At 35.1% G+C, this 9,414-nt stretch overlaps 1 non-coding gene across 1 annotated transcript; it reads left to right on the forward strand.

The window, feature by feature from the left end:
* The first annotated feature begins 1,013 nt into the window (after window positions 1-1,013).
* Window positions 1,014-1,085, forward strand: Trnaq-uug. Its single transcript has one exon. It is a non-coding gene; the product is annotated as a tRNA-Gln (tRNA).
* The last annotated feature ends 8,329 nt before the right edge of the window (window positions 1,086-9,414 follow it).

Consider the following 9,414-nt stretch of genomic DNA (forward strand, 5'->3'; position numbering starts at 1 on the left):
GCGAAATATTTGATATTGAAATATTTTATTTTCTTAAAAGGGGAGCATTCTTAAGCGATTTTTTAATCTATTTTAACAGTTGTTGTCTATTTTAAATGTTGAGTGTGTGCGTTATTTAGTTATTTTCTTTAATGTTTGCTTATGGCATTTTCGGTTTTCGGTTTCGAATATGGCACTTATTTCTAAATCCAAGATGGCGGGCGCGATTTTTCGAATAATGGCAAGTTGGGTATCGTTTTCGAGATGTTTGGGAATGTTCAATACAAATATGGCACTCATTTCTAAATCCAAGATGGCAAACACGACAGTTCAAACAAAAGCAATATTCGTAATGAGCACCCCCAAATACCTCGAAAATGATACCCATATTGCATTTATTTAAAAACTCGTGTCCGCCATCTTGGATTTAGAAATGAGTGCCATATTCGTAATGAGCATCCCCAAATACCTCGAAAAGGATACCCACATAGCATATTTTTGAAAAATCGTGTCCGCCATCTTGGATTTACAAATAAGTGCTATATTCGTTTTTCATCGACAAAACCGAGCATATCTGTAGGCACCTGATCGACATTGTCGATCGACAGTAACGATCGACAAAATCGAGCACATCTGTAGGCACCTGATCGACAATGTCGGGCAAATCTGTAGGCACCTTTAACTTAATGATGAGTTAAGCAAGATACAATTTCCCCACTTTTGAGGGAAATGTTATTCCATGGCATCATTATTTGTATATTTGTGTGCATGCCGACGAGCGTAGTTACAAGTTGCTTACGCCTACATGAATTTGGTTTTTGCCTCACTTGTGACAGTTCGTTTGATATGAAACTATCATTCTATGCGTTATTATTCTAAGCCGCCAATTTACCAATATTAATTAGTTTTAAAAATCTACAAAGTCCTTCATTCGTATCACATACGTACTTATTTGTTATTATAATATCATTTACTCAATTGTTTATTGTTTATTGTAGAGCTATTACAAGTGATAATTGGAATTGCGTATCATCGGTTCCATGGTGTAATGGTGAGCACTCTGGACTTTGAATCCAGCGATCCGAGTTCAAATCTCGGTGGAACCTGACATTTTGTAAATGTTATTTTTAGCCCACTTTTACGTGTTTCTTTTCTAACGCCTTTCTTTTCAGTAATGTAGAATCTGACATTTTATATAATAATTGTAATTTTTCGTTTTATGAAAAATCAACCACCTTCAAAAGTTTGCGTATTTGCTTTTTTATTTGAATTACATCTATTTGCCAAGTTTAATTAAAATCGTTTTACCCGAAGAAAAGAAATATATTCTTCAAATTTAAATTTTAGCAACAGAGCTCCTTGTGAAAGAGTTCGTCCAGGGTAGTACTGCCACCTTACCTATTTCTACCGCCAAGCAGCAAGGCGAGCATGCATTACTGCGTTCCAGATTCATAGGGTAAGGGTGCTGGTGAAATTACTGGCACATGAGACTTTTCAACTTATGTCTTAGGGTAACGGGCGCAGTGGCAGTGGCCTTTACGCGGCACTGCAACTGTTATGGACAGGCGTGACGCTTACCACCAGGCGCACGACTTGTTCGTCCCATCACCCGTAGTAGGTATCATGAATAAAACTACTGGGGTACCATCTTTCCAACAAAAAAAAGAATCATCGAAATCGGTTCGCAAATGTTGGGCGACACATAACACTATAAAAAATGCAGAGATACCTTCTCCTTTTTTGAAGTCGGATGAAAAATAAAAGAATTGACAATATTATGACGAAGTATTGCGGTGCCTACAGATATGCTCGATTTTTGACGTTCTTTGTTATCACCTCTTAACTATCGATAAGTGAGTAGCTAAAAATCGAGCAAATTTGTAGACAACTACGTGTAATTTAAATTCCATATATAGACCGACAAGAAATACATTTTCGATCGTCCATTGTGTGAGCAATTTTTTCGATTTTGTCTAATCACACGTGTCAAAAAAATCAAGCTAATCAGTAGACACCTTTAAATACGCCGCGTAGTGATATTGTACCATGTTAATTGTACAAATGTGATACAAATGAAACCAAAAATGAGGAATAGTAATAAGTTTTTCTTTTTAACCGACTTTAAAAAAGGAGGAAGCTCTCAATTCCACTGTATGTTTTTTTATGCATGTTACGCGATAACTTATCGCAGGAAATTTGTGAATCTATTTTGATGATTCCTTTTTTATTGGAAAGAGGGCACCTCAGTAGGGGTCCCATTTAAATTTGAAGAAAATATTCCACCTCTAAACGCGAATTGGGGAATAAATGACTTTTGAGGTTGGTTTTTCAGTATTCTGTACTGATTTTTATAATAATATAAGATGGGACCCACAGTCGTGCGCCTGTGTAGTAGTAAGCGACACGCCTGTCCATGTGAGGAGCACAGCGCGCCCATCACCCTGAGACATTATGTGTTCACAGTGCCTGTAATATCATCAGCACCCTTGTCCTTCAAAACCGGAACGCAATAATAGCATTACTGATTGACAGCGGAAACTGGGAAGGTGGTAATACTTCCTTGGACGAACTCTTACATATGGAGCTCTATTGCTACCAATAATTAACTGTTGTAATAATATGTCATGCACAATTATTTGAAACTATGTCACGCCCCAATAATAAGCGACAACACCTCGAAAACTGTCCAAAATTGATCACACCTTAACCCGACTAACCCAATGGCCGAGCGGCACCTCCCATCCCTAGACACCACACGAGTACTAAGGTTTAATGAAAAAAGCATCAAATACCATAATTGATAGGAGCGTAGTCTTATGGGACGGGCAATTTATTAATCAGAAATAATAATTCACAGGTAATGTACGTTGGGTGGGCGTGTGATAAACATCTGTGGGCAAGGGTTGAGGCAATTCGCATTGTCGGTAGTTTAGTCACGATTAGCTTAACGAGGTGTTAGCTGCAAAATAACAACTTTTCTGGAGAAAATTTTAAAAATTCTCCGAACGAAATTAGTCGATAACATTTTTCTGCTTTTACACTGCTATTACAATAATGTTGTAACTCAAAATATGTGAAATTGAGTTTTATATCATTATTGAACGTAAAATTTGATTTTCCACACATCAAAAAAACCGTCGTTAGAATATTGTAAGAAACAATTAAAAGATAATACTTAACTCAAAATGAGACTCACTTTATGTGAGCTAGTTCTGGCCAAAATAATCCATATTCGAAAATATGGAATTATTTTTTCCATTTTATTTTTAAATATATTTGGGAAATGGTTTGTGTCTATAATAAACTACAACATATACATAAATTTTTACGATTTTTGAATTTGAATGAGCAGGGAACTTACTTGCCCCATAAAAAATAAAAGTGTCATGGTAAATTTCGAAAAAAAAAACAAAATACGAGTATTTTAATGCGCAATACAGTTGATTTTATTGAACCTTGCCTATTTCTGCCATCAAACAGTAATGTGAGCATTACTGCGTTCCGGTTTTGACGGTTAAGGGTGTTGGTGAAATTATAGGCACATCGGACTTGTCAACTTGTGCCTCAGGGTGACGGGCGCAGTAGCAGTGACAAGCGTGTCTCTTACCACCAGGCCCACGACTAATTCGTTCTGTACTTGATATCATAAGAAAGTAGCATTGCAAGCAACGGTTAAGAACTGAACAGCACCAGCCCTAGATTTTATTTCTTTTTAAACCCACACGCTAACCCCTGGGGTGACACAGGTAGCGAAAGAGTTACGTTTAGTTAATTAATCTAATCAGTTAATTTGAGGCGCGGTCAGTCCGAGGTTCTGTCAATGTATGTAACATCACTTGTCCCATGGGATGCTGGAATTAAAACTGACTTGCAATAACCACAGCTATAATTATCCTACCGTATAGTATACTGTTTAACAAAATACCTTTTGAAACGACTTTAAAAAAAAGTGAGGTTATACGTTCGGCTATATATATGTTTTCCGATTTCTCCACCCATTGTTAACCACTCATGGTGGTTACACTGTCGCCAAGTCAGAATCTGGTGAGGGGATCCATGAAATCGAGGAAAGTCCTCAAATTTTGTAGGCATGTCAGTGTACCTACTTACCAATTTCTACGTCCATTTTGTAAAGAGTATGAAAATTCTTTGTTTGAAAGAGCATACTCTCGAGGTGGTCACTAATGTCGACGATACTGTTCCGGGTTCGTCTCGGCTATCAAAAATTTTAAAAAATTCCGCAAATGAATATCGACTTTTCACTTGACACTAAGAAGTCAGAATCGAGGGGATCCCATACATATTGAAAAAAGTTAATAAGCAAACTTTTGACATCGGTTTTTTTTTCAATGGAAAAGTTACAATTATGTTGGCCTCGTTCGGATTCAAGAATATGAATTATCGTAATGGTGATCCAGGATTTAAGTTGTTTATTCTTCAGTGTGAATGAGTATCAAATGTCTATCCATTAAACTTCCTTATTTATAACATAGTTATATGTATAGTTAGTCGTTTGGATTCAACACTCCATTAGGGCGATACCAATCTTGTCAAATTTACGCATGCGTGTCTATTCTCCACAAAACGGTGTCCCTTCGATCTGACTCCGACTTTTCGTGATACATCTATACCGTTAGCCGACTGTCTCCAGCTACTTGGAATGGACCTATCGTTCAATTTGAACAAAACAAGGTTTTGGGTTTAAAAGGGTTTTAAAGGTTTTAGGTTTTGGGTTTTCATGATCACAGCCGTGATGACTGAGATGGCGAAGTCATGAACCAGTAATTGTCTGTCTAACATTAATGCAAACCAGATTATTCGTCACTATATTAACAAAAGTTATTAATTTAAACAAAATATTTTTAATTTACCATAGAACATTCCGATTTACGCAACACACGTTTTGCAAAATATTTTATTTTAACAATATGAATTTGTATTAAATTAATTATAATCATTAAAAGGAAATTAGTGATAAATTAAAAACAAATTAATAAGTAACTTCATCATCAGAGGAAATATTGAATCCCAAACTGGTCGTACGGAGAAACCATGTTCCCTGCTGATATGAGGGTTATAATTTTAATGGCCTTTTGCAGTATCCTGAGTAGAAAACGAACGTTTTTTGTAAAAGGTTTGTCGAACTTAATTCAATGCGTATCCTAAGTTAATCCGTCGCATGTTTTCAAACTGCAGACTTGTTAACGCGACGGTGCTTGACATCAACTGTACGAGTATGTTCTTTGACGATAGTAGAAGTGGTTGGCTTCGTCTGTCCAATGCATAAATAAAATATATACAATTTTAAATGCGTGACCATCGCGGAAACCTAAAAAAATCAATAGAGTAAACACATTTTTAAACTGATTTGCTCAAATTATCTGATCAGGCGTTTCAAATACTGGACAACAAGGTGAAATTAAAAAATGTAATTAAATGTAAATGTGTTAAAATCACTCAAATTCAAACAAATGAATAAAGGTACAATTCAATTACTACGTGGGGCATTAAATAATCAAACCGCAGTTTCAAGAAAATTCCATTACTTCCCAATAGATGGCACCGCTTGTATCGTAAAACTTCTATCAAATTCGTAAATAACCTTAGAAACGTTAAAAAAAATGTGTTATTCTATATACTTGTTATGTGTGTAACTCATGTGTACGTATGCAGTAATTCTTATTTCTTTTTGTATCAAACGTTTGATTTGGTTTGAAATTGTGCATAACTCTGTTTTTTAATATTATTTTTTCTTAGTTATTTATTATTGAAATGGATCACCGATTCTCAATTTTTTGTAGTAATTAGTGATTATCGGTGTTGGTGATACAATAATTACATATTTACTGTAAAAAAATTATTATTAGTTTTCATTGTGTGTACTGTTTGTTGAACCAAATAAATAAAAAAAATACGCAATATACGAGTATAACATGACAAATAAAGTAAAATGTTGGTGTGTTGTTTATCACTGTTTTGTTAATGTGAAATGTAAAAGTGATGGCGTAAGAATGGCGTAGAATATGATAGTACGGGGTACCCCGTTTCGCTAATATGAATCTCAAGAAACCAACTGCGTGCTTTACAGTGCGGTTTCCAAGTGTTTTTAACAACACAGTGTCAAGAACAATATAAAAATATCAACAACACACTGACAAATTCAATAATTTACACGTTTGTAGATTAAGACAGTACGATGGACACCTACATTTCGCACTTGATAACTAACATAGTATTATTTCAATAATTGGGTTATTATATTTTATCTCAAAATTGCGTTATATTAATAATTTATCTCCTAAATTTCACTGTATCTGTATGTCATTCATCATCGAGTATATAACCAGAAATAGAGTCGAAATGACATTTAATTTGTTTTAAAACCATTCTGCCAAATCATTACGACGACAATTGCGCTCCGATTGGCCAGCCCGAATTCGAAGCAATTGACGGGTGTCGTCAATGTTTCACTTCAAATCGACCAGTTTAACTTGAGCTTTGCTATAATGGACAAAAATTGAAAAAATATTATTTAATATTTAATTCCCGATGAAATGCGACTCCGTTTGTGTTGTAATTAGATGTTTTGCTATTTTTCCCACACCACCGAATGGAACAGCACCCATAGTTAGAGATATTACCTTTATTACAATAAATACAGAATATTTTTGGAATATACGGAGACGTACACACAGGTCAGTTGTTGGCGCTGTACTATTTTAGCTTTCTAATTTGTGATTTCAGTGCAAACGAGACTTGATATTTAACAGTGATATAAGGTCCATTTGCCTGAAGAGTTGCCAGGGATGGGTGGCCCTTATTTGGTCTCTATTTCTGGTTATATACTCGATATCATTCGTATACGATTTAATTTCAAAATGACAGGACAACACTGTCGATTTGAAATTAAATAGGTAATAATATTAATATAACTCAAAGCAATTGCTAGTTGTCATGTGCGAATTAATCAGATGATTTATGAAAGGTTTGTATTTTTACTTTTAAAATTGCTTGTAATATTGGTCCTTTATTTTGTCAGCAACGTAGACAAGATAAACTTTATAATCTCAATACTAGATAATACCGGTGACAAATTCACTGAACAATGAATAAGACACGATGTCCTGAGTGTAACAATGGATAAGTTCCATCTATATTGTAACAGCTGGTAGCCGTAATTACAATAACAAACGGCTTTACCACGAAAATTATTTTCAATTTGCATAAAAATATTTGAAACAATTTTTACGTCTTACTGCTTTGAATTATGGTTTATTTGATTGTCTGCTATTCATATAATTAGCACTTAAATATGAATAGAGCCTTATGTTAGACATTATGTACAACATAACACATAGTAATAATCTACTGTAATTAATTCTAAGTATTACTTTCCAAACAATGCCTTTGTAAACTTACACTTTTCAAAAATACTTTTCAAATCTTAGGTCGCTGGAAACGAAGGACGAAGCTCCTCGTTATGAAGCTTTCAGACTGCTTCACTGCGTCATCCCACTTTTTTATCACCCCTTTCTCTGGTTAATAGCCAATTACTTTTAGAATTTTGAATCGTTCTCTCATTCTTTTTCTTCGCCATTCTTACCCTGCTTCGTTTCCTCGTCAGTCACTCCACACAAAATTCTGGATGCGAGCTGTATATTATAAGCAGTTAGGTTACTTGATTAAAAGCTTATAAGCAGTTAGGTTACATGATTAAAAGCACGTCTGCTCGCATCGAGAATTTTGTATGGAGTAACGGAACGAAGCGAAGTACGAATGGCGAAGAAAAATAATTAGAGAACGATTCAAAATTTCAAAAATTAGTGGCCAGAAACGAAAGAAAATGGTGACAAATTGGTGGCATGACGATGAAAGAGGTGGTCGTCGTCACACGCTGAAGCCTACAGTGATCCAAGTCTAGCAACTACTTCCTCCAAATAATAAGCTTAGGGAAATGTTATATGTTAAGAGAAATGTTGCCAGCTTTCTGGGCACTTTGTAGCAGGGCCTTCATTTAAAAAAATAGGATGTATTTTCTTTTTCTTTCATCGTGTAAAAAATAACTTAATGTTTATTTATTTATTTATTTATTTTATTTTATTTATTTATTTAGTTCAGGCCACATGACCCATATAATATATAACTTAAGGACTAAAATACATACAATATAATAAAAAACTATTTATAACTAATCCACACGTATTGCATTTGTTGGCGACGTGTAGTGCAATCTGGTGTCAGGTAACCGGCCGCGGAACCGCCGATATAAGACACCCTTCGGCCAAAATTCTTCCTTCATGAAGGTCGACAGACGTTCGGTCGGTACTCTCACCACAAACGAATTGAAATTCACTTTGTGGCGGGACTCCGACTCAGGGTGTATTTGGTTTTATTTCTGATGTACTCCACTATCTCCTCAGACTTTGTGGAGTACCTAATGCAGCAGCGACAGGTACAGCAGCGTCGTCGGTATAACCGGACGCAGCAGGATGTTCGGTCCTGTCGGTGCTGTGCCACACTGGTTCTTCACTTCTCCACTTTTGTGAAGTTTAACATAAACATTTTTTATTATACTATATCCATTGACTTACAATTATATGGACGTCGTGTCCGCGCTAAAAAGTAACCGAACTTATAGGGCGTTAAAATCGTATACAGAGCGTCATTCACGCTTTAGTCTTCGTTTGTTCGACTGACAGCGAAGCAAGCAAAATTAGACAGTACTGCGATGACATTACAATATAAATTCAACGTTTTAGCTTTTTCATATTCCTTTACATGTCACTACGTTTAAATAGGTTCACTTGGGACATTTTTTTCGTGGTTTTTGTATTAGACCCGTCGTCCATTTATTTGTAAGTCAATGACTATATCGTTTATTTAACGCCATGAAAATATATTTTTTTAAATAATATGATAAATATCAATGGACAGCCGATGCAGGTATGTCCGAATATTGTCAAATCGCTAACCAAAAGCTTTTTGTTCTAAATTAACGACAAAAATATCTAGTTACGGCCCGATAACCAGAAACCCTTCTCGTTAGTTCAATAAAAGTAACTCTGTACAAATATAATTCCTAATTTTTTAAAATTTTAAATTTCTTTTACTACTAGGAAATTCGTCTTCCCATAAAAATAAAAAAAAAACAGGTAAACTGTGTGTATAGCTAATATTATATCCATCACATGCCACTTTTTCAACCTTATAGCGCACTTTCTAATACACGAATTTTACTTTTTTCCTTCAATCGTCGAACATTTTGTTTCTTCAAAATCAGCAGATTACATTTCCGCTTTGCGTCAACTTGATTTATTCATTCACATCTAAGCGCTTTTTGTCGCTTATTGTCACGTTTCAATCCAATTGTTATTTGAATCATAAATATTATTGACAACCGACAGTATATGTCGACATTTTTAATGTATTTTACAG

The sequence above is a fragment of the Hyposmocoma kahamanoa genome, unplaced genomic scaffold (assembly GCF_003589595.1).
Source record: "Hyposmocoma kahamanoa isolate Upper Pololo Valley unplaced genomic scaffold, ASM358959v1 102, whole genome shotgun sequence".
NCBI classification, from domain to species: Eukaryota; Metazoa; Arthropoda; class Insecta; order Lepidoptera; family Cosmopterigidae; genus Hyposmocoma; species Hyposmocoma kahamanoa.